Source organism: Salvelinus namaycush, unplaced genomic scaffold (assembly GCF_016432855.1).
Source record: "Salvelinus namaycush isolate Seneca unplaced genomic scaffold, SaNama_1.0 Scaffold100, whole genome shotgun sequence".
NCBI classification, from domain to species: Eukaryota; Metazoa; Chordata; class Actinopteri; order Salmoniformes; family Salmonidae; genus Salvelinus; species Salvelinus namaycush.
The window spans coordinates 298,401-322,926 of record NW_024057676.1 but is presented as its reverse complement, the minus strand read 5'-3'; positions in this window follow the sequence as shown (position 1 = coordinate 322,926).

Sequence of the window (24,526 nt, the reverse complement as noted above, 5' to 3'; positions counted from 1 at the left end):
GATCAGTTCACATAATGTTATAGTCCTACCAGTAGCAGGACAGAGAATGTACTGTATATAACCTACATATCATAGATGACCAGCCTAAACCTGTTCAGATCAGTTCACATAATGTTATAGACCTACCAGTAGCAGGACAGAGAATGTACTGTATATAACCTACATATCATAGATGACCAGTCTAAACCTGTTCAGATCAGTACACATAATGTTATAGTCCTACCAGTAGCAGGACAGAGCATGTACTGTATATAACCTAATGTATAGCCTAGGTGTAATAAATGATATTCTGATTAATAGCATTACACAGTTAAAACTTGTTATGCATGATCATACACACACACACACACATACACCTCTGTCAATGGGTTGGGCGTTAAGGACAAAGAACACTGCCAAGAACCAATGGAGCATCAACACCAGGTCAGGACGGGACCTTCCCCAACCCACATCGACCAGTCAGGAGAACAGAACTACTAGACTCAACCTACGTCACATCAATGTATAAAATCTAATGCACACTATGTTTAGGGACTCTCTTCTGCTGGTTCCCTCTGACCCAAACGAACGAGTCCGTGCACGCTTTGCAAAGATATCTTTAACTCTGAATAAACTGCCTTTACTATATCTAAGTCCACCCTGTCCAGCGTCTTGACTTGGTCTCATTCTCAAGTAACTGATCATCAACATAGGCCAGATACTTTTCACAACATTTCCAACAGAGACCATCAGGTTGGTCGGCATGATTAGTGATCATACTGTAGCTCAAACCTACTGTGACTGTTGAATGTCTGACGACGACCTAACTTTATAATAGTTCTGAAATAACATATTAATATAAGGAATTTTTAATTATTACTACTTTACTTTTAATTTTGATACTTAATTATATTTATAACCAAATACTTTTAGACTTTTCCTGAAGTAGTATTTTACTGGGTGACTTTCACTTTTACTTGAGTCATGTTCTATGAAGGAATCTTTCCTTTTACTCCAGTTTGAGAACTGAGTTCTGTTTCCACCGCTGTTCTAACGTTCCATATGAGACACAGTTTCAACAGACATTCTGGAACTGCGTCGGCTACAAAGTTACTTTACATTTCATATCAGGAAATAAAGTAACGGTCTCTGGGTGAATTAGTTTTGCATTGCCCGGCTCCCCGGGTGAACAGAGTTTCCCGATTTTAGACCATTCTATTGGTCCTTAAAATAAATGTCCACTCCCCTGTAGCACCGGGCCATGCAAAACGAACTTCCCACTGTCGCAGCGCACTGAGACACAGAGTTCTAAACCCAGACGCGTTTCTTCAAGACATCTCTCTTACATTATTTTTGATAAACATATAATTTACTGGAAACCAAGTTTAGTTGTGTTTTTTCCTCCAAAATGTGAGTTACTGTAGGCCTTTAATAATTGTAAGCAGTCCTACAAACCAAAAATGTTTTAATTTGAGAATGTTCATTTGTATGCCTCAAATATCAAACTGTCTTAAAATATTTGATGATTAGTTGAATCAGGTGTGTAAGTGCTGGTAAGAACAAAAGGATTGAGAAACCCTGAGATAAACATAAAACCATATAATTGAAAAGCTCCTCCACCATCTTTACCAGACATTTTACTGATAACACGTGGGACTACTGATTAGTTTACACTTTGAAAACTGCTGTCTGTCAGCAACTCAGCTAAAGTAACAGTTCTACTAACTAATAATATCTCATTACAGGTATTCATTCTCTTACTCTGTCCATTAGAATACATTATTGTTCAGAGATACTTACCTCTTTTTTTTCCTTCTCCCCATATTGCGTTTTCTGCTCTGTCGTCTCAAAATGGATCCTGAACAAAAGAACAACTTTACTTTCTGTCTCAGCTCAGCTGTCTCCCCACCCTGATAATAAAATGTTTTATTGGTATCTTCCACTAGATGGCAGTAAACACCTGCTGTAACTAGACTTTACAACTATGTGTTCAGTTTCATACAGGCAGTGGTCCAGAGGAGGAGTGCTGATCTAGGATCAGGTCCCCCGTCTCCATGTAATCTGATTCATTATGATCTAGGATCAGGTCTCCCTCTCCATGTAATCTGATTCATTATGATCTAGGATCAGGTCCCCCCTCTCCATGTAATCTGATTCATTATGATCTAGGATCAGGTCCCTGTCTCCATGTAATCTGATTCATTATGGTTTAGGATCAGGTCCCCCCTCTCCATGTAATCTGATTCATTATGATTGTTTTGTCTCATGTCTCTTTATATTCATGTAGCCTGGGGGCCATGTAATCTGATTCATTATGATTGTTTTGTCTCATGTCTCTTTATATTCATGTAGCCTGGGGGCCATGTAATCTGATTCATTATGATTGTTTTGTCTCATGTCTCTTTATATTCATGAAGCCTGGGGGAAATGTAGCTGTATTGAAATGACCTTGTTTTATAACCTTCTTTGTTGCTCAGTGGTACTTCAATTGTCCTGACCACGTCCAGTTCTTTCACACAGTAATGCTCCAGCATCCACTCAGAGATTATGCATCTAATGCATTCCTCAAATACTGCAGAGTTGTTCAGCAAGTCCCTGAGATGGTCCTGTTCAACCACATTTATTAGTTTATTTGTCAGATGAAACCTGAGGGGATCACTGTAGTGTCATAATGCATCAACAATGGTTCTGAGGTCCTCAACAATGTTATTCTGTACCGTAGCTGGGATGCAGTGTTCTTTCCTGATTTACTAAATAAAAAGACAGATATTGTTTTAGAGACCTTCAATTAGCTGCTCAGTGTTGATCTCTGTGGCTTGAACATATTCAGCCTCTGACAGACTCTCTACATCGCTCATATCATCTTCAATGGGATCAGTCCCAGTCTCAAATTCATCATGAGGACAATTCTCATCTAAGTTGTCTCTGAAAAGCTCTCTGTGGTTTTGGTAGATGTGTGACCGATAGACGCTGAAACATCTATTTGTTTTCCCACACCCATTAACTCCACAGGTAATTAGAACATGTGGTTCATGCTGGTGATAGAGGACAATATGTGTGAGTCGTCTGGACACAGAGAAAGTTTGCTCGTTGCAAAGTGGACTATTGAATAGAGTTGGCATTCTTAAGAAAGATAGTGAACCTTGGAATGATGGGATGGAATCATGGAGATCATTGGTACTCAGCCACTTGCAGACATCATCAAGGGACCAGTCTTCCACAGACACACTCTAATTCAAGTTGACACTAAAAGCAGAAGTGAAATGTATTAGTGTTGAGGCTAAAACAAAACCTATCCCACTCATGTTGTCTCTGGTGTTAAAGGTGTAGGCAGGTATGGACAGTGGAAACATGACTCATGTTGTCTCTGGTGTTAAAGGTGTAGGCAGGTATGGACAGTGGAAACATGAATCATGATGTCTCTGGTGTTAAAGGTGTAGGCAGGTATGGACAGTGGAAACATGAATCATGTTGTCTCTGGTGTTAAAGGTGTAGGCAGGTATGGACAGTGGAAACATGCTGATGATCCTCCTTGAGGACGGTCATAGACTGATAGTCAACATACCTAGTTATCTACCTCTGATGTGAGCAGATCTCACTCCCAGACTGTAACTGATAGTCAACATACCTAGTTATCTACCTCTGATGTGAGCAGATCTCACTCCCAGACTGACTGATAGTCAACATACCTAGTTATCTACCTCTGATGTGAGCAGATCTCACTCCCAGACTGTAACTGATAGTCAACATACCTAGTTATCTACCTCTGATGTGAGCAGATCTCACTCCCAGACTGTAACTGATAGTCAACATACCTAGTTATCTACCTCTGATGTGAGCAGATCTCACTCCCAGACTGTGACTGATAGTCAACATACCTAGTTATCTACCTCTGATGTGAGCAGATCTCACTCCCAGACTGTGACTGATAGTCAACATACCTAGTTATCTACCTCTGATGTGAGCAGGTCTCACTCCCAGACTGTAACTGATAGTCAACATACCTAGTTATCTACCTCTGATGTGAGCAGATCTCACTCCCAGACTGTAACTGATAGTCAACATACCTAGTTATCTACCTCTGATGTGAGCAGATCTCACTCCCAGACTGACTGATAGTCAACATACCTAGTTATCTACCTCTGATGTGAGCAGATCTCACTCCCAGACTGTAACTGATAGTCAACATACCTAGTTATCTACCTCTGATGTGAGCAGATCTCACTCCCAGACTGTAACTGATAGTCAACATACCTAGTTATCTACCTCTGATGTGAGCAGATCTCACTCCCAGACTGTAACTGATAGTCAACATACCTAGTTATCTACCTCTGATGTGAGCAGATCTCACTCCCAGACTGTAACCGATAGTCAACATACCTAGTTATCTACCTCTGATTGAGCAGATCTCACTCCCAGACTGTAACTGATAGTCAACATACCTAGTTATCTACCTCTGATGTGAGCAGATCTCACTCCCAGACTGTAACTGATAGTCAACATACCTAGTTATCTACCTCTGATGTGAGCAGATCTCACTCCCAGACTGTAACTGATAGTCAACATACCTAGTTATCTACCTCTGATGTGAGCAGATCTCACTCCCAGACTGTAACTGATAGTCAACATACCTAGTTATCTACCTCTGATGTGAGCAGATCTCACTCCCAGACTGTAACTGATAGTCAACATACCTAGTTATCTACCTCTGATGTGAGCAGATCTCACTCCCAGACTGTAACTGATAGTCAACATACCTAGTTATCTACCTCTGATGTGAGCAGATCTCACTCCCAGACTGTAACTGATAGTCAACATACCTAGTTATCTACCTCTGATGTGAGCAGATCTCACTCCCAGACTGCCTGATAGTCAACATACCTAGTTATCTACCTCTGATGTGAGCAGATCTCACTCCCAGACTGTAACTGATAGTCAACATACCTAGTTATCTACCTCTGATGTGAGCAGATCTCACTCCCAGACTGTAACTGATAGTCAACATACCTAGTTATCTACCTCTGATGTGAGCAGATCTCACTCCCAGCTCTAAGGAGATTTAACTGTTGTTCTGCACAGGACTACTGGGGTAATGGATATTTATTATTTAATTTTTTGCTCTCGCGCTTTTGCTGTTTTTACCTGCAGTGAAGACAAAACAAAGTTATCTTTGTTATGCTCCACTATTCTCACTCAGTCATTTAAATCTATATGGAGGTCTGACAGTTATCTTTGTTATGCTCCACTATTCTCACTCAGTCATTTAAATCTATATGGAGGTCTGACAGTTATCTTTGTTATGCTCCACTATTCTCACTCAGTCATTTAAATCTATATGGAGGTCTGACAGTTATCTTTGTTATGCTCCACTATTCTCACTCAGTCATTTAAATCTATATGGAGGTCTGACAGTTATCTTTGTTATGCTCCACTATTCTCACTCAATCATTTAAATCTATATGGAGGTCTGGCAGTTATCTTTGTTATGCTCCACTATTCTCACTCAGTCATTTAAATCTATATGGAGGTCTGACAGTTATCTTTCGTATGCTCCACTGTTCTCACTCAATCATTTAAATCTATATGTTGTGCAGCTCTGGTTTTTCTCAGTTTTACTAGAGTTTGTAATTGTTGTTTATCTCGTAGTACTTCCTGTTTTATATTCCACTTTGTCGTTGTCTATAGTTTCACTCAATGCCGGAGGGTTAAGAAATCATGTAAAGCGAAAAGCCTTATTTTTATATTGCCAAACAGCTTAAAATAGATTTAGGTCAACTTCTACAGATGTCAGTGGGGAAATGATTTGTGTCTCTCTCCTGGTTCTGAACTCTCTGCTGGAGTCACCACTCTAATGAATAATTTCAATGGAAGTATTTTACACTCAGACTGGGACCCTATTGGTCACTTTCTTTGTCTTGTCATCAACTGTAACATCATCATCATCATTATTACCAACATTTATTCGTTCAAATCCAAACTTGAAAATGATCAGTGACTTGAATCTATGGAAAAGCGTATTCTCCATTGGCTAACCAAGTTCCCTAATGCTTTACTTATAGTAGTTGGGGATTTCAATATTTCTCAGAATAATTTAATTGAAAGATGAGAGTCCATTTCTATGAATATTAGTGTGAGGCAGTTTATGGAAAGGTTTGATATTATAGATATTTGGAGAGTAAAGTTTCCTAATGACTAGTCTTCCACTTGGAGTAATAAGACCCGGTCCAGACAATCACCACAGATCTTTGGTTGGTGTCTCAATGTTTTGATAAACAGGTTATTTCTGTTAACATCCTGGACACTCCCCTTTCTGACCATAGAGCTGTTTATATTGACATTACACTGTTTATCTCTGATAATGGCCCTTACTGATCATAGAGCTGTTTATATTGACATTACACTGTTTATCTCTGATAATGGCCCTTACTGACCATAGAGCTATTTATATTGACATTACACTGTTTATCTCTGATAATGGCCCTTACTGATCATAGAGCTGTTTATATTGACATTACACTGTTTATCTCTAATAATGGCCCTTACTGACCATAGAGCTGTTTATATTGACATTAAACTGTTTATCTCTGATAATGGCCCTTACTGACCATAGAGCTGTTTATATTGACATTAAACTGTTTATCTCTGATAATGGCCCTTACTGATCATAGAGCTGTTTATATTGACATTACACTGTTTATGTCTGATAATGGTCCTTACTGATCATAGAGCTGTTAATATTGACATTACACTGTTTATCTCTGATAATGGCCCTGGCAGAGCATCCTATTGGAAGCTTAATAGCTCTATATTAAAACATGAGTTGGTCCAGATGGAGATAAACAATGTAATTACACACTACTGGAACAACGCTATGAATAACAATTCATACAGTAATAACTGGGAGCTTTTTAAGGTTGGAAAATATGCAAGAAAACATGGGAGTTTTGGTGCCAAGACCAGGAGAGATGAAGAAGAAAGTGTCATTACAAAGATCACCTGTCTTGTTCAAATGCCTGTTGAAAGTCTTTCAGAGGAGGATAAATCTGTTCTGTGTGATCTATAACACCAGTTGGATGATATGTATAGACTGAAAGCATTCTGTTTGATCTATAACACCAGGTGGATGATATGTATAGACTGAAAGCATTCTGTTTGATCTACAACACCAGGTGGATGATATGTATAGACTGAAAGCATTCTGTTTGATCTACAACACCAGGTGGATGATATGTATAGACTGAAAGCATTCTGTTTGATCTACAACACCAGGTGGATGATATGTATAGACTGAAAGCATTCTGTTTGATCTACAACACCAGGTGGATGATATGTATAGACTGAAAGCATTCTGTTTGATCTACAACACCAGGTGGATGATATGTATAGACTGAAAGCATTCTGTTTGATCTACAACACCAGGTGGATGATATGTATAGACTGAAAGCATTCTGTTTGATCTATAACACCAGGTGGATGATATGTATAGACTGAAAGCATTCTGTTTGATCTACAACACCAGGTGGATGATATGTATAGACTGAAAGCATTCTGTTTGATCTACAACACCAGGTGGATGATATGTATAGACTGAAAGCATTCTGTTTGATCCACCAGGTGGATGATATGTATAGACTGAAAGCATTCTGTTTGATCTATAACACCAGGTGGATGATATGTATAGACTGAAAGCATTCTGTTTGATCTACAACACCAGGTGGATGATATGTATAGACTGAAAGCATTCTGTTTGATCTATAACACCAGGTGGATGATATGTATAGACTGAAAGCATTCTGTTTGATCTACAACACCAGGTGGATGATATGTATAGACTGAAAGCATTCTGTTTGATCTATAACACCAGGTGGATGATATGTATAGACTGAAAGCATTCTGTTTGATCTATAACACCAGGTGGATGATATGTATAGACTGAAAGCATTCTGTTTGATCTATAACACCAGGTGGATGATATGTATAGACTGAAAGCATTCTGTTTGATCTATAACACCAGGTGGATGATATGTATAGACTGAAAGCATTCTGTTTGATCTACAACACCAGGTGGATGATATGTATAGACTGAAAGCATTCTGTTTGATCCACCAGGTGGATGATATGTATAGACTGAAAGCATTCTGTTTGATCTACAACACCAGTTGGATGATATGTATAGACTGAAAGCATTCTGTTTGATCTACAACACCAGGTGGATGATATGTATAGACTGAAAGCATTCTGTTTGATCTATAACACCAGGTGGATGATATGTATAGACTGAAAGCATTCTGTTTGATCTACAACACCAGGTGGATGATATGTATAGACTGAAAGCATTCTGTTTGATCTACAACACCAGGTGGATGATATGTATAGACTGAAAGCATTCTGTTTGATCTATAACACCAGGTGGATGATATGTATAGACTGAAAGCATTCTGTTTGATCTACAACACCAGGTGGATGATATGTATAGACTGAAAGCATTCTGTTGATCTAACACCAGTGGATGATATGTATAGACTGTACAGGTGGATGATATGTATAGACTGAAAGCATTCTGTTTGATCTATAACACCAGGTGGATGATATGTATAGACTGAAAGCATTCTGTTTGATCTACAACACCAGGTGGATGATATGTATAGACTGAAAGCATTCTGTTTGATCTACCAGGTGGATGATATGTCTAGACTGAAAGCATTCTGTTTGATCTACAACACCAGGTGGATGATATGTATAGACTGAAAGCATTCTGTTTGATCCACCAGGTGGATGATATGTATAGACTGAAAGCATTCTGTGTGATCTACAACACCAGGTGGATGATATGTATAGACTGAAAGCATTCTGTTTGGTCTACAACACCAGGTGGATGATATGTATAGACTGAAAGCATTCTGTTTGATCTATAACACCAGGTGGATGATATGTATAGACTGAAAGCATTCTGTTTGATCTATAACACCAGGTGGATGATATGTATAGACTGAAAGCATTCTGTTTGATCTACAACACCAGGTGGATGATATGTATAGACTGAAAGCATTCTGTTTGATCCACCAGGTGGATGATATGTATAGACTGAAAGCATTCTGTGTGATCTACAACACCAGGTGGATGATATGTATAGACTGAAAGCATTCTGTTTGGTCTATAACACCAGTTGGATGATATGTATAGACTGAAAGCATTCTGTTTGATCTACAACACCAGGTGGATGATATGTATAGACTGAAAGCATTCTGTTTGATCTATAACACCAGGTGGATGCTATGTATAGACTGAAAGCATTCTGTTTGATCTATAACACCAGGTGGATGATATGTATAGACTGAAAGCATTCTGTTTGATCTATAACACCAGGTGGATGATATGTATAGACTGACAGCATTCTGTTTGATCTATAACACCAGGTGGATGATATGTATAGACTGAAAGCATTCTGTTTGATCTATAACACCAGGTGGATGATATGTATAGACTGAAAGCATTCTGTTTGATCTACAACACCAGGTGGATGATATGTATAGACTGAAAGCATTCTGTTTGATCTATAACACCAGGTGGATGATATGTATAGACTGAAAGCATTCTGTTTGATCCACCAGGTGGATGATATGTATAGACTGAAAGCATTCTGTTTGATCTACAACACCAGGTGGATGATATGTATAGACTGAAAGCATTCTGTTTGATCTATAACACCAGGTGGATGATATGTATAGACTGAAAGCATTCTGTTTGATCTATAACACCAGTTGGATGATATGTATAGACTGAAAGCATTCTGTTTGATCTACAACACCAGGTGGATGATATGTATAGACTGAAAGCATTCTGTTTGGTCTACAACACCAGGTGGATGATATGTATAGACTGAAAGCATTCTGTTTGATCTACAACACCAGGTGGATGATATGTATAGACTGAAAGCATTCTGTTTGGTCTACAACACCAGGTGGATGATATGTATAGACTGAAAGCATTCTGTTTGATCTACAACACCAGGTGGATGACATGTATAGACTGAAAGCAGACAGAACCTTTGTCAGATGTAGGAAGAAACGGAGGCGGATGGACAACATTTATTCTGTTTTTTTTTTCAGGTTAGAAAAATACCACTCTAAAAATCATACAATTCAGCAATTAAATATGACTGGTCTCATCACTGATGACCCCACATTAATCTACATCTTTAGTTACAACTTCTACAGTATTGTGGGGTGTCCTCATCTTCTACAGTATTGTGAGGTGTCCTCATCTTCTACAGTATTGTGAGGTGTCCTCATCTTCTACAGTATTGTGAGGTGTCCTCATCTTCTACAGCATTGTGAGGTGTCCTCATCTTCTACAGTATTGTGAGGTGTCCTCATCTTCTACAGTATTGTGAGGTGTCCTCATCTTCTACAGTATTGTGAGGTGTCCTCATCTTCTACAGTATTGTGAGGTGTCCTCATCTTCTACAGTATTGTGAGGTGTCCTCATCTTCTACAGCATTGTGAGGTGTCCTCATCTTCTACAGTATTGTGAGGTGTCCTCATCTTCTACAGTATTGTGAGGTGTCCTCATCTTCTACAGTATTGTGAGGTGTCCTCATATTCTACAGTATTGTGAGGTGTCCTCATCTTCTACAGTATTGTGGGGTGTCCTCATCTTCTACAGTATTGTGAGGTGTCCTCATCTTCTACAGTATTGTGGGGTGTCCTCATCTTCTACAGTATTGTGAGGTGTCCTCATCTTCTACAGTATTTTGAGGTGTACTCAAATCTTTGTTTTGATTGTCTGGGGAATGTGAAATCAGTTGGTGAGGCTGACAGGGAACAGTGTGAAGACCCTATTATAGTTGAACACATCATTTATTCTATTGAACACCTTAAAAATAATAAGTCTCCTGGGACTGATGGTCTGCTGAGATTTACACAACTGTTTACAGAACAGTTAGTCCCTTTTCTGTTGGTCTTTTCTGAAAGCATTGTGAATAATGATCTCCCTCCCAGTTTGAATCAAGCTCTGATTACATTCATCCACAAGCCCAAGAAATACCTGTAAATGTATTCAACTGTGATAGAGGATCACTTTGTAAATGTATTAAACTCTGATAGAGGATCACTTTGTAAATGTATTAAACTGGGATAGAGATATTAAATATAATACATATAACACTCCTAACAACCCCACCACTAGGAGGTGTCCACATGGTCTGATAAACACTCCTAACAACCCCACCACTAGGAGGTGTCCACATGGTCTGATAAACACTCCTAACAACCCCACCACTAGGAGGTGTCCACATGGTCTGATAAACACTCCTAACAACCTGACCACTAGGAGGTGTCCACATGGTCTAATAAACACTCCTAACAACCCCACCACTAGGAGGTGTCCACATGGTCTGATAAACACTCCTAACAACCCCACCACTAGGAGGTGTCCACATGGTCTGATAAACACTCCTAACAACCCACCACTAGGAGGTGTCCACATGGTCTGATAAACACTCCTAACAACCCCACCACTAGGAGGTGTCCACATGGTCTGATAAACACTCCTAACAACCTGACCACTAGGAGGTGTCCACATGATCTGATTAACACTCCTAACAACCCCACCACTAGGAGGTGTCCACATGGTCTGATAAACACTCCTAACAACCCCACCACTAGGAGGTGTCCACATGGTCTGATAAACACTCCTAACAACCCCACCACTAGGAGGTGTCCACATGGTCTGATAAACACTCCTAACAACCCCAACACTAGGAGGTGTCCACATGGTCTGATAAACACTCCTAACATCCCCACCACTAGGAGGTGTCCACATGGTCGGATAAACACTCCTAACAACCCCACCACTAGGAGGTGTCCACATGGTCTGATAAACACTCCTAACAACCCCACCACTAGGAGGTGTCCACATGGTCTGATAAACACTCCTAACAACCAGACCACTAGGAGGTGTCCACATGGTCTGATAAACACTCCTAACAACCCCACCACTAGGAGGTGTCCACATGGTCTGATAAACACTCCTAACAACCAGACCACTAGGAGGTGTCCACATGGTCTGATAAACACTCCTAACATCCCCACAACTAGGAGGTGTCCACATGGTCTGATAAACACTCCTAACAACCCCACCACTAGGAGGTGTCCACATGGTCAGATAAACACTCCTAACAACCCCACCACTAGGAGGTGTCCACATGGTCTGATAAACACTCCTAACAACCCCACCACTAGGAGGTGTCCACATGGTCTGATAAACACTCCTAACAACCAGACCACTAGGAGGTGTCCACATGGTCTGATTAACACTCCTAACAACCCCACCACTAGGAGGTGTCCACATGGTCTGATAAACACTCCTAACAACCCCACCACTAGGAGGTGTCCACATGGTCTGATAAACACTCCTAACAACCAGACCACTAGGAGGTGTCCACATGGTCTGATAAACACTCCTAACAACCCCACCACTAGGAGGTGTCCACATGGTCTGATAAACACTCCTAACAACCAGACCACTAGGAGGTGTCCACATGGTCTGATAAACACTCCTAACAACCCCACCACTAGGAGGTGTCCACATGGTCTGATAAACACTCCTAACAACCAGACCACTAGGAGGTGTCCACATGGTCTGATAAACACTCCTAACAACCCCACCACTAGGAGGTGTCCACATGGTCTGATAAACACTCCTAACAACCCCACCACTAGGAGGTGTCCACATGGTCTGATAAACACTCCTAACAACCCCACCACTAGGAGGTGTCCACATGGTCTGATAAACACTCCTAACAACCCCACCACTAGGAGGTGTCCACATGGTCTGATTAACACTCCTAACAACCAGACCACTAGGAGGTGTCCACATGGTCTGATAAACACTCCTAACAACCCCACCACTAGGAGGTGTCCACATGGTCTGATAAACACTCCTAACAACCAGACCACTAGGAGGTGTCCACATGGTCTGATAAACACTCCTAACAACCCCACCACTAGGAGGTGTCCACATGGTCTGATAAACACTCCTAACAACCAGACCACTAGGAGGTGTCCACATGGTCTGATAAACACTCCTAACAACCCCACCACTAGGAGGTGTCCACATGGTCTGATAAACACTCCTAACAACCCCACCACTAGGAGGTGTCCACATGGTCTGATAAACACTCCTAACAACCAGACCACTAGGAGGTGTCCACATGGTCTGATAAACACTCCTAACAACCCCACCACTAGGAGGTGTCCACATGGTCTGATAAACACTCCTAACAACCCCACCACTAGGAGGTGTCCACATGGTCTGATAAACACTCCTAACAACCAGACCACTAGGAGGTGTCCACATGGTCTGATAAACACTCCTAACAACCCCACCACTAGGAGGTGTCCACATGGTCTGATAAACACTCCTAAAAACCCCACCACTAGGAGGTGTCCACATGGTCTGATTAACACTCCTAACAACCCCACCACTAGGAGGTGTCCACATGGTCTGATTAACACTCCTAACTACCCCACCACTAGGAGGTGTCCACATGGTCTGATAAACACTCCTAACAACCCCACCACTAGGAGGTGTCCACATGGTCTGATAAACACTCCTAACAACCCCACCACTAGGAGTTGTCCACATGGTCTGATAAACACTCCTAACAACCAGACCACTAGGAGGTGTCCACATGGTCTGATAAACACTCCTAACAACCCCACCACTAGGAGGTGTCCACATGGTCTGATAAACACTCCTAACAACCAGACCACTAGGAGGTGTCCACATGGTCTGATAAACACTCCTAACAACCCCACCACTAGGAGGTGTCCACATGGTCTGATAAACACTCCTAACAACCAGACCACTAGGAGGTGTCCACATGGTCTGATAAACACTCCTAACAACCAGACCACTAGGAGGTGTCCACATGGTCTGATAAACACTCCTAACAACCCCACCACTAGGAGGTGTCCACATGGTCTGATAAACACTCCTAACAACCAGACCACTAGGAGGTGTCCACATGGTCTGATAAACACTCCTAACAACCCCACCACTAGGAGGTGTCCACATGGTCTGATAAACACTCCTAACAACCCCACCACTAGGAGGTGTCCACATGGTCTGATAAACACTCCTAACAACCAGACCACTAGGAGGTGTCCACATGGTCTGATAAACACTCCTAACAACCCCACCACTAGGAGGTGTCCACATGGTCTGATAAACACTCCTAACAACCAGACCACTAGGAGGTGTCCACATGGTCTGATAAACACTCCTAACAACCCCACCACTAGGAGGTGTCCACATGGTCTGATAAACACTCCTAACAACCCCACCACTAGGAGGTGTCCACATGGTCTGATAAACACTCCTAACAACCAGACCACTAGGAGGTGTCCACATGGTCTGATAAACACTCCTAACAACCCCACCACTAGGAGGTGTCCACATGGTCTGATAAACACTCCTAACAACCAGACCACTAGGAGGTGTCCACATGGTCTGATAAACACTCCTAACAACCCCACCACTAGGAGGTGTCCACATGGTCTGATAAACACTCCTAACAACCCCACCACTAGGAGTTGTCCACATGGTCTGATAAACACTCCTAACAACCCCACCACTAGGAGGTGTCCACATGGTCTGATAAACACTCCTAACAACCCCACCACTAGGAGGTGTCCACATGGTCTGATAAACACTCCTAACAACCAGACCACTAGGAGGTGTCCACATGGTCTGATAAACACTCCTAACAACCCCACCACTAGGAGGTGTCCACATGGTCTGATTAACACTCCTAACAACCCCACCACTAGGAGGTGTCCACATGGTCTGATAAACACTCCTAACAACCCCACCACTAGGAGGTGTCCACATGGTCTGATAAACACTCCTATCAACCCCACCACTAGGAGGTGTCCACATGGTCTGATAAACACTCCTAACAACCCCACCACTAGGAGGTGTCCACATGGTCTGATAAACACTCCTAACAACCAGACCACTAGGAGGTGTCCACATGGTCTGATAAACACTCCTAACAACCCCACCACTAAGAGGTCTCCACATGGTCTGATAAACACTCCTAACAACCCCACCACTAGGAGGTGTCCACATGGTCCTAAAGAACACCATTGCTTCGTTTTTTTATCACATTCTAATAATCAAACTGGAGGAGAGGAATATGAACTGGTATAGTATGGTCAGATTGCTTGTGAATAGATAACTGGTATGGTATGGTCAGATTGCTTGTGATTAGATAACTGGTATAGTATGGTCAGATTGCTTGTGATTAGATAACTGGTATAGTATGGTCAGATTGCTTGTGATTAGATAACTGGTATAGTATAGTCAGATTGCTTGTGATTAGAGTGTTGGGCCAGTAACCGAAAGGTCACTGGTTTGAATTCCCAAGCCGTCAAGGTGAAAATCTGTCTATGTGCCGTTAAGCAAGGCACTTAACCCTATTTTGCTCTAGGGGAACCGTACTACTATGGTTGACCCTGTAAAACACCCCTTTTCACTGCATGTGACAATAAAACTTTATAATTCTTTCTCAATTACAACATTTAGTTTAATAACAATGTTGGTTATAAACCTTGTTGACATTCATCCAATGACACCTTGACTTGCATTACATTCTCACTGCAGAAAAACATTCTCATGTTATTGACGAACCAGAAATGTAACATATCTGTTTGACAGTCACCCTGGTTGAGGAATGTGTGAACTATCTTGTCATCTCTTTGGGTAACCACATTGGAACATTCTAGTCTTTAAGGACATGAACTGGAAGAACAGGTTTCAGCAAAGTATGGAGTCAATGTTTTCAGAAAGGTGTAACCATGACGATAGGAGAGACAGGAGGCAGACTAATTGCAAGGGAAGCCACCTGAACTACTGTCCTACAGAGACAAACAGCATCTACACAAACAGCCATCTGAACTACTGTCCTACAAAGACAAACAGCATCTACAAACAGCACCTGAACTACTGTCCTACAAAGACAAACAGCATCTACACAAACAGCCACCTGAACTACTGTCCTACAAAGACAAACAGCATCTACACAAACAGCCACCTGAACTACTGTCCTACAGAGACAAACAGCATCTACACAAACAGCCACCTGAACTACTGTCCTACAAAGACAAACAGCATCTACACAAACAGCCACCTGAACTACTGTCCTACAAAGACAAACAGCATCTACACAAACAGCCACCTGAACTACTGTCCTACAAAGACAAACAGCATCTACACAAACAGCCACCTGAACTACTGTCCTACAAAGACAAACAGCATCTACACAAACAGCCACCTGAACTACTGTCCTACAAAGACAAACAGCATCTACACAAACAGCCACCTGAACTACTGTCCTACAAAGACAAACAGCATCTACACAAACAGCCACCTGAACTACTGTCCTACAAAGACAAACAGCATCTACACAAACAGCCACCTGAACTACTGTCCTACAAAGACAAACAGCCACCTGAACTACTGTCCTACAAAGACAAACAGCATCTACACAAACAGCCACCTGAACTACTGTCCTACAAAGACAAACAGCATCTACACAAACAGCCACCTGAACTACTGTCCTACAAAGACAAACAGCATCTACACAAACAGCCACCTGAACTACTGTCCTACAAAGACAAACAGCATCTACACAAACAGCCACCTGAACTACTGTCCTACAAAGACAAACAGCATCTACACAAACAGCCACCTGAACTACTGTCCTACAGAGACAAACAGCATCTACACAAACAGCCACCTGAACTACTGTCCTACAGAGACAAACAGCATCTACACAAACAGCCACCTGAACTACTGTCCTACAAAGACAAACAGCATCTACACAAACAGCCACCTGAACTACTGTCCTACAAAGACAAACAGCATCTACACAAACAGCCACCTGAACTACTGTCCTACAAAGACAAACAGCATCTACACAAACAGCCACCTGAACTACTGTCCTACAAAGACAAACAGCATCTACACAAACAGCCACCTGAACTACTGTCCTACAAAGACAAACAGCATCTACACAAACAGCCACCTGAACTACTGTCCTACAAAGACAAACAGCATCTACACAAACAGCCACCTGAACTACTGTCCTACAAAGACAAACAGCATCTACACAAACAGCTACCTGAACTACTGTCCTACAGACAAAGCAATACAAACAGCCACCTGAACTACTGTCCTACAAAGACAAACAGCATCTACACAAACAGCCACCTGAACTACTGTCCTACAAAGACAAACAGCATCTACACAAACAGTCACCTGAACTACTGTCCTACAAAGACAAACAGCATCTACACAAACAGCCACCTGAACTACTGTCCTACAGAGACAAACAGCATCTACACAAACAGCCACCTGAACTACTGTCCTACAGAGACAAACAGCATCTACACAAACAGTGAATCTGAGAGAAAATGGCCTTAAAGTTTGTTTTCTAGTCCGTGCATATCAACCATGACCTCTGATCTGACCTATGACCCCTAAAATGCTGATACTGCACTCTGCCTTGGTATGACCTTAACCAGCTGTCTGGGTGATGAAACAGCAAAGAGCATCTAGAAATCTAAATGTGTTGATCCAGAATGTTGTTTTTCTGTTTGATGGAAACAGTTTGAGAGTTCTAACTACATTCCAACTGTATTTAATGGTGTTATGTAGTTGTGTTGTCATGTTGTGAATGCTGTATTGTAGTAGACCTCAACTGTATTTAATGGTGTTATGTAGTTGTGTTGTCATGTTGTGAATGCTGTATTGTAGTAGACCTCAACTGTATTTAATGGTGTTATGTAGTTGTGTTGTCATGTTGTGAATGCTGTATTGTAGTAGACCTCAACTGTATTTAATGGTGTTATGTAGTTGTGTTGTCATGTTGTGAATGTTGTATTGTAGTAACCCTCAACTGTATTTAATGGTTTTATGTAGTTGTGTTGTCATGTTGTGAATGTTGTATTGTAGTAAGCCTCAACTGTATTTAATGGTGTTATGTAGTTGTGTTGTCATGTTGTGAATGTTGTATTGTAGTAATCAACTGTATTTAATGGTGTTATGTAGTTGTGTTGTCATGTTGTGAATGTTGTATTGTAGTAACCAACTGTATTTAATGGTGTTATGTAGTTGTGTTGTCATGTTGTGAATGTTGTATTGTAGTAACCCTCAACTGTATTTAATGGTGTTATGTAGTTGTGTTGTCATGTTGTGAATGTTGTATTGTAGTAACCCTCAACTGTATTTTATGGTGTCATGTAGTTGTGTTGTGTAGTTGTAAATGTTGTGTTGTAGTAGGCCAAACCCTCACCAAATCTTCTGGAAAATATGATGGAGAGAGACACCAGACAAGACACAGAGACAGCAACAGAATAGGATATGATGGAGAGAGACACCAGACAAGACACAGAGACAGCAACAGAATAGGAAATGATGGAGAGAGACACCAGACAAGACACGGAGACAGCAACAGAATAGGATATGATCGAGAGACACCAGACAAGACATTGAGACAGCAACAGAATAGGATATGATGGAGAGAGACACCAGACAAGACACAGAGACAGCAACAGAAGAATAGGATATGATGGAGAGAGGCAGAGGGGAGAGCACACAATAGACTGTCACTTAAAGCTGCTATAGGGATTCTAATTACAGCACTATGTGTGTGTGTGTGTGTGTGTGTGTGTGTGTGTGTTGTGTGTGTTGTGTGTGTGTGTGTGTGTGTGTGTGTGTTTTGGAGCTGGTAACCCTGGGGAGAGAGAGGAGCTGCTACCCCTGGGGAGAGAGGAGCTGCTACCCCTGGAGAGAGAGGAGCTGCTACCCCTGGAGAGAGAGGAGCTGCTACCCCTGGGGGGAGAGGAGCTGCTACCCCTGGGGAGAGAGAGGAGCTGCTACCCATGGGGAGAGAGGCACTGCTACCCCTGGGGAGAGAGGAGCTGCTACCTCTGGGGAGAGAGAGGAGCTGCTACCCCTGGGGAGAGAGGAGCTGTTACCCCTGGGGAGAGAGAGGAGCTGCTACCCCTGGGGAGAGAGGAGGTGCTACCCCTGGGGAGAGAGAGGAGCTGCTACCCATGGGGAGAGAGGCACTGCTACCCCTGGAGAGAGAGGAGCTGCTACCCCTGGGGAGAGAGAGGAGCTGCTACCCCTGGGGAGAGAGGAGCTGTTACCCTTGGAGAGAGAGGAGGAGCTGCTACCCCTGGGGAGAGAGGAAATGTTACCCCTGGAGAGAGAGGAGCTGCTACCCCTGGGGAGAGAGGAGCTGCTACCCCTGGGAGAGAGGAGCTGTTACCCCTGGGGAGAGAGGAGCTGCTACCTCTGGGGAGAGAGGAGCTGTTACCCCTGGGGAGAGAGGAGCTGCTACCCCTGGGGAGAGAGGAACTGCTACCCCTGGGGAGAGAGGAGCTGCTACCCCTGGGGAGAGAGGAGCTGCTACCTCTGGGGAGAGAGAGGAGCTGCTACCCCTGGGGAGAGAGGAGCTGCTACTGGTGAGAGAGGAGCTGCTACCCCTGGGGAGAGAGGAGCTGCTACCCCTGGGGAGAGAGAGGAGCTGCTACCCCTGGAGAGAGAGGAGCTGCTACCAGGAGAGACTGTGACCCTGCTCGGGAAGAGCTTAACGATTGGTGATTGTTGGGGCACGTTTGGCAGGAGCTTCAGTGATGAAGACTGTTTCACAATATGCCATGGCCGTCTCAGTCACCAGGTCTCAACACAATTGAACACAACCATCAACAAAACACCAAATGATGGAATTTCTTGTGGAAGAATGGTGTCACATCCCTCCAATAGAGTTCCAGACAGTTGTAGAATGTATGCCAAGGCACATTGTAAGAGCTGTAAAGAGAGAGGGACTGGGAGAGAGAACAGGCAGAACCTGATATGTAAATGAGCAGAGCACAAGGAAGTAACTTTCAACGAACGAATTTCAGACTCTGTTTCTATTGAGAGATAAAAGGTAAGACGACGATTGTTATGTGTATTCATATAGTTGATGATATTGTTATGTGTATTAATATAGTTGATGATATTGTAATGTGTATTCATATAGTTGATGATATTGTTATGTGTATTCATATAGTTGATGATATGTTATGTGTATTCATATAGTTGATGATATTGTTATGTGTATTCATATAGTTGATGATATTGTTATGTGTATTCATATAGTTGATGATATTGTTATGTGTATTCATATAGTTGATGATGTTGTTATGTGTATTCATATAGTTGATGATAATGTTATGGGTATTCATATAGTTGATGATATTGTTATGTGTATTAATATAGTTGATGATATTGTTATGTGTATTCATATAGTTGATGATATTGTTATGTGTATTCATATAGTTGATTATATTGTTATGTGTATTAATATAGTTGATGATATTGTTATGTGTATTCATATAGTTGATTATATTGTTATGTGTATTCATATCGTTGATGATATTGTTATGTGTATTCATATAGTTGATGATATTGTTATGTGTATTCATATAGTTGATGATATTGTTATGTGTATTCATATAGTTGATGATATTGTTATGTGTATTCATATAGTTGATGATATTGTTATGTGTATTCATATAGTTGAGGATATTTTTTGGTGGACAGTGTTATAATAGACCTACTCTCCTTAAAATGTTTTGGATATAAATTAGATGCGTGGGGTGAATTCGTTCTGTGCCCATCTGTGTGCCCCAGGGTGATCGCTCCTACACTATCTAGAATCTAAAAGGGTTCTCTGGCTGTCCCCATAGGAGAACCCTTTGTAGAACCCTTTTTGGTACTAGGTAGAACCTTTTTGGGTTCCATGAAGAACCCTTTCCACAGAGGGTTCTACATGGAAGCCAGAAGGGTTCTACCTGGAACCCAAAAGCGTTCTCCTATGGGGACAGCCGGAGGACCCGTTTGGAACCCTTTATTCTAAGAGTGTACTGTATCATAGGTCTATAGACTTGTCTTCTCAAAACAGGCTTAAAACACAACAAGCAACAAAATAAAAAATGTCTAACTCTTTCTAATCTACTTTTTATGCTTTTCACTCAGGAAGGTATTTTTTCACTCAGTTGTGTGAAAGAGAGACAAATACATTTAGGTCACGTTGTATAGCGTTTAGAGTAAACTGTTTATTTTTTATGCAACATTTTAAAACTGTTGGCTGTGGAGTAAACTAATGAATACAACCCAGGTTGTAGCCTACGACTCGGCTGTTGATACCTGCCTGATGCTGAAACCTGAACGTAGCCTGAGGGGTGTACTATGATGCAAGCTAGATATACTGGTTTTCTAAAGTTAGCCAGCTTCAGTTAGCTTCACATTCCAGCTCAGGCCTCATCCATCAGAATATACAGAGTGTTTGTCATCAGGAAGCTGCTCTCAGCAGAACGGAAAATATCTCAATGACTTGACATGTTCTGGTTGTGAATTCAGGCTACAAGGTGAGAATCCTGCCAGGGATTATTGTAAAGTGTGTAGATAAATTAAATGTATGTTGTAATGTTAGTATAGTGAAGTAAAACACTCCTAACAGTAGATAAATTAAATGTATGGTGTAATGTTAGTATAGTGAAGTAAAACACTCCTAACAGTAGATAAATTAAATGTATGGTGTAATGTTAGTATAGTGTAGTAAAACACTCCTAACAGTAGATAAATTAAATGTATGGTGTAATGTTAGTATAGTGAAGTAAAACACTCCTAACAGTAGATAAATTAAATGTATGGTGTAATGTTAGTATAGTGTAGTAAAACACTCCTAACAGTAGATAAATTAAATGTATGGTGTAATGTTAGTATAGTGAAGTAAAACACTCCTAACAGTAGATAAATTAAATGTATGGTGTAATGTTAGTATAGTGAAGTAAAACACTCCTAACAGTAGATAAATTAAATGTATGGTGTAATGTTAGTATAGTGAAGTAAAACACTCCTAACAGTAGATAAATTAAATGTATGGTGTAATGTTAGTATAGTGAAGTAAAACACTCCTAACAGTAGATAAATTAAATGTATGGTGTAATGTTAGTATAGTGAAGTAAAACACTCCTAACAGTAGATAAATTAAATGTATGGTGTAATGTTAGTATAGTGAAGTAAAACACTCCTAACAGTAGATAAATTAAATGTATGGTGTAATGTTAGTATAGTGAAGTAAAACACTCCTAACAGTAGATAAATTAAATGTATGGTGTAATGTTAGTATAGTGAAGTAAAACACTCCTAACAGTAGATAAATTAAATGTATGGTGTAATGTTAGTATAGTGAATGGAAGTAAAACACTCCTAACAGTAGATAAATTAAATGTATGGTGTAATGTTAGTATAGTGAAGTAAAACACTCCTAACAGTAGATAAATTAAATGTATGGTGTAATGTTAGCATAGTGAAGTAAAACACTCCTAACAGTAGATACATTAAATGTATGGTGTAATGTTAGTATAGTGAAGTAAAACACTCCTAACAGTAGATACATTAAATGTATGGTGTAATGTTAGTATAGTGAAGTAAAACACTCCTAACAGTAGATAAATTAAATGTATGGTGTAATGTTAGTATAGTGAAGTAAAACACTCCTAACAGTAGATAAATTAAATGTATGGTGTAATGTTAGCATAGTGAAGTAAAACACTCCTAACAGTAGATAAATTAAATGTATGGTGTAATGTTAGTATAGTGAAGTAAAACACTCCTAACAGTAGATAAATTAAATGTATGGTGTAATGTTAGTATAGTGAAGTAAAACACTCCTAACAGTAGATAAATTAAATGTATGGTGTAATGTTAGCATAGTGAAGTAAAACACTCCTAACAGTAGATAAATTAAATGTATGGTGTAATGTTAGTATAGTGAAGTAAAACACTCCTAACAGTAGATACATTAAATGTATGGTGTAATGTTAGCATAGTGAAGTAAAACACTCCTAACAGTAGATACATTAAATGTATGGTGTAATGTTAGTATAGTGAAGTAAAACACTCCTAACAGTAGATAAATTAAATGTATGGTGTAATGTTAGTATAGTGAAGTAAAACACTCCTAACAGTAGATAAATTAAATGTATGGTGTAATGTTAGTATAGTGAAGTAAAACACTCCTAACAGTAGATAAATTAAATGTATGGTGTAATGTTAGTATAGTGAAGTAAAACATTCCTAACAGTAGATAAATTAAATGTATGGTGTAATGTTAGTATAGTGAAGTAAAACACTCCTAACAGTAGATAAATTAAATGTATGGTGTAATGTTAGTATAGTGAAGTAAAACACTCCTAACAGTAGATAAATTAAATGTATGGTGTAATGTTAGTATAGTGAAGTAAAACATTCCTAACAGTAGATAAATTAAATGTATGGTGTAATGTTAGTATAGTGAAGTGAAACACTCCTAACAGTAGATAAATTAAATGTATGTTGTAATGTTAGTATAGTGAATGGAAGTGAAACACTCCTAACAGTAGATAAATTAAATGTATGGTGTAATGTTAGTATAGTGAATGGAAGTAAAACACTCCTAACAGTAGATAAATTAAATGTATGGTGTAATGTTAGTATAGTGAAGTAAAACACTCCTAACAGTCTACTTCTACTGAGACAGGTTGGTGTCAGTTTAATCAAACAACATGGAGCTGACTGGACCTGGTCAAGTCAAATTCAATATATCAATATTCAGATATTATAGTTCTACATTTAACATTTCATATGATAATGTCATTGTTTCATAGTTCCTCTATAGTGTAGTGATCCTCTACTTTTCATATGATAATGTAATTATATCATAGGTCCTCTATAGTTTAGTGATCCTCTACATTTCATATGATAATGTAATTGTATCATAGTTCCACTATAGTGTAGTGACCCTCTACATTTCATATGAGAATGTAATTGTACCATAGGTCCTCTATAGTGTAGTGAGCCTCTACATTTCATATGATAATGTAATTGTATCATAGTTCCTCTATAGTGTAGTGATCCTCCACATTTCATATGATAATGTAATTGTATCATAGTTCCTCTATAGTGTAGTGATTGTCTACATTTCATATGATAATGTAAATGTATCATAGTTCCACTATAGTGTAGTGATCCTCTACATTTCATATGATAATGTAATTGTACCATAGTTCCACTATAGTGTAGTGATCCTCTACATTTCATATGATAATGTAATTGTATCATAGTTCCACTATAGTGTAGTGATCCTCGCTATATGAGCCACGTCACAATTCCAACCAAGTAACCCAATTGGTGCCAATGGCGCGATGCGTAGGTTGTTGGCCTTTAACACATGCAACCTGGGTTCGCTTCCCTGCCCAACTGTTTGCTACATTGGTGTCTGAGACATGCTCTTGTGTGAGCCAGGTAACAATTCCCACCATGTGGGTTAACCCTATTGGTGCAATACGTAGGGTGTTAACTTCCCTGCCCGCTGTTTTCAACTACATTCAGAGCATAGGCTGCCCGACATCCGTTGAACAAAGAGACACAATAATATGAGTGA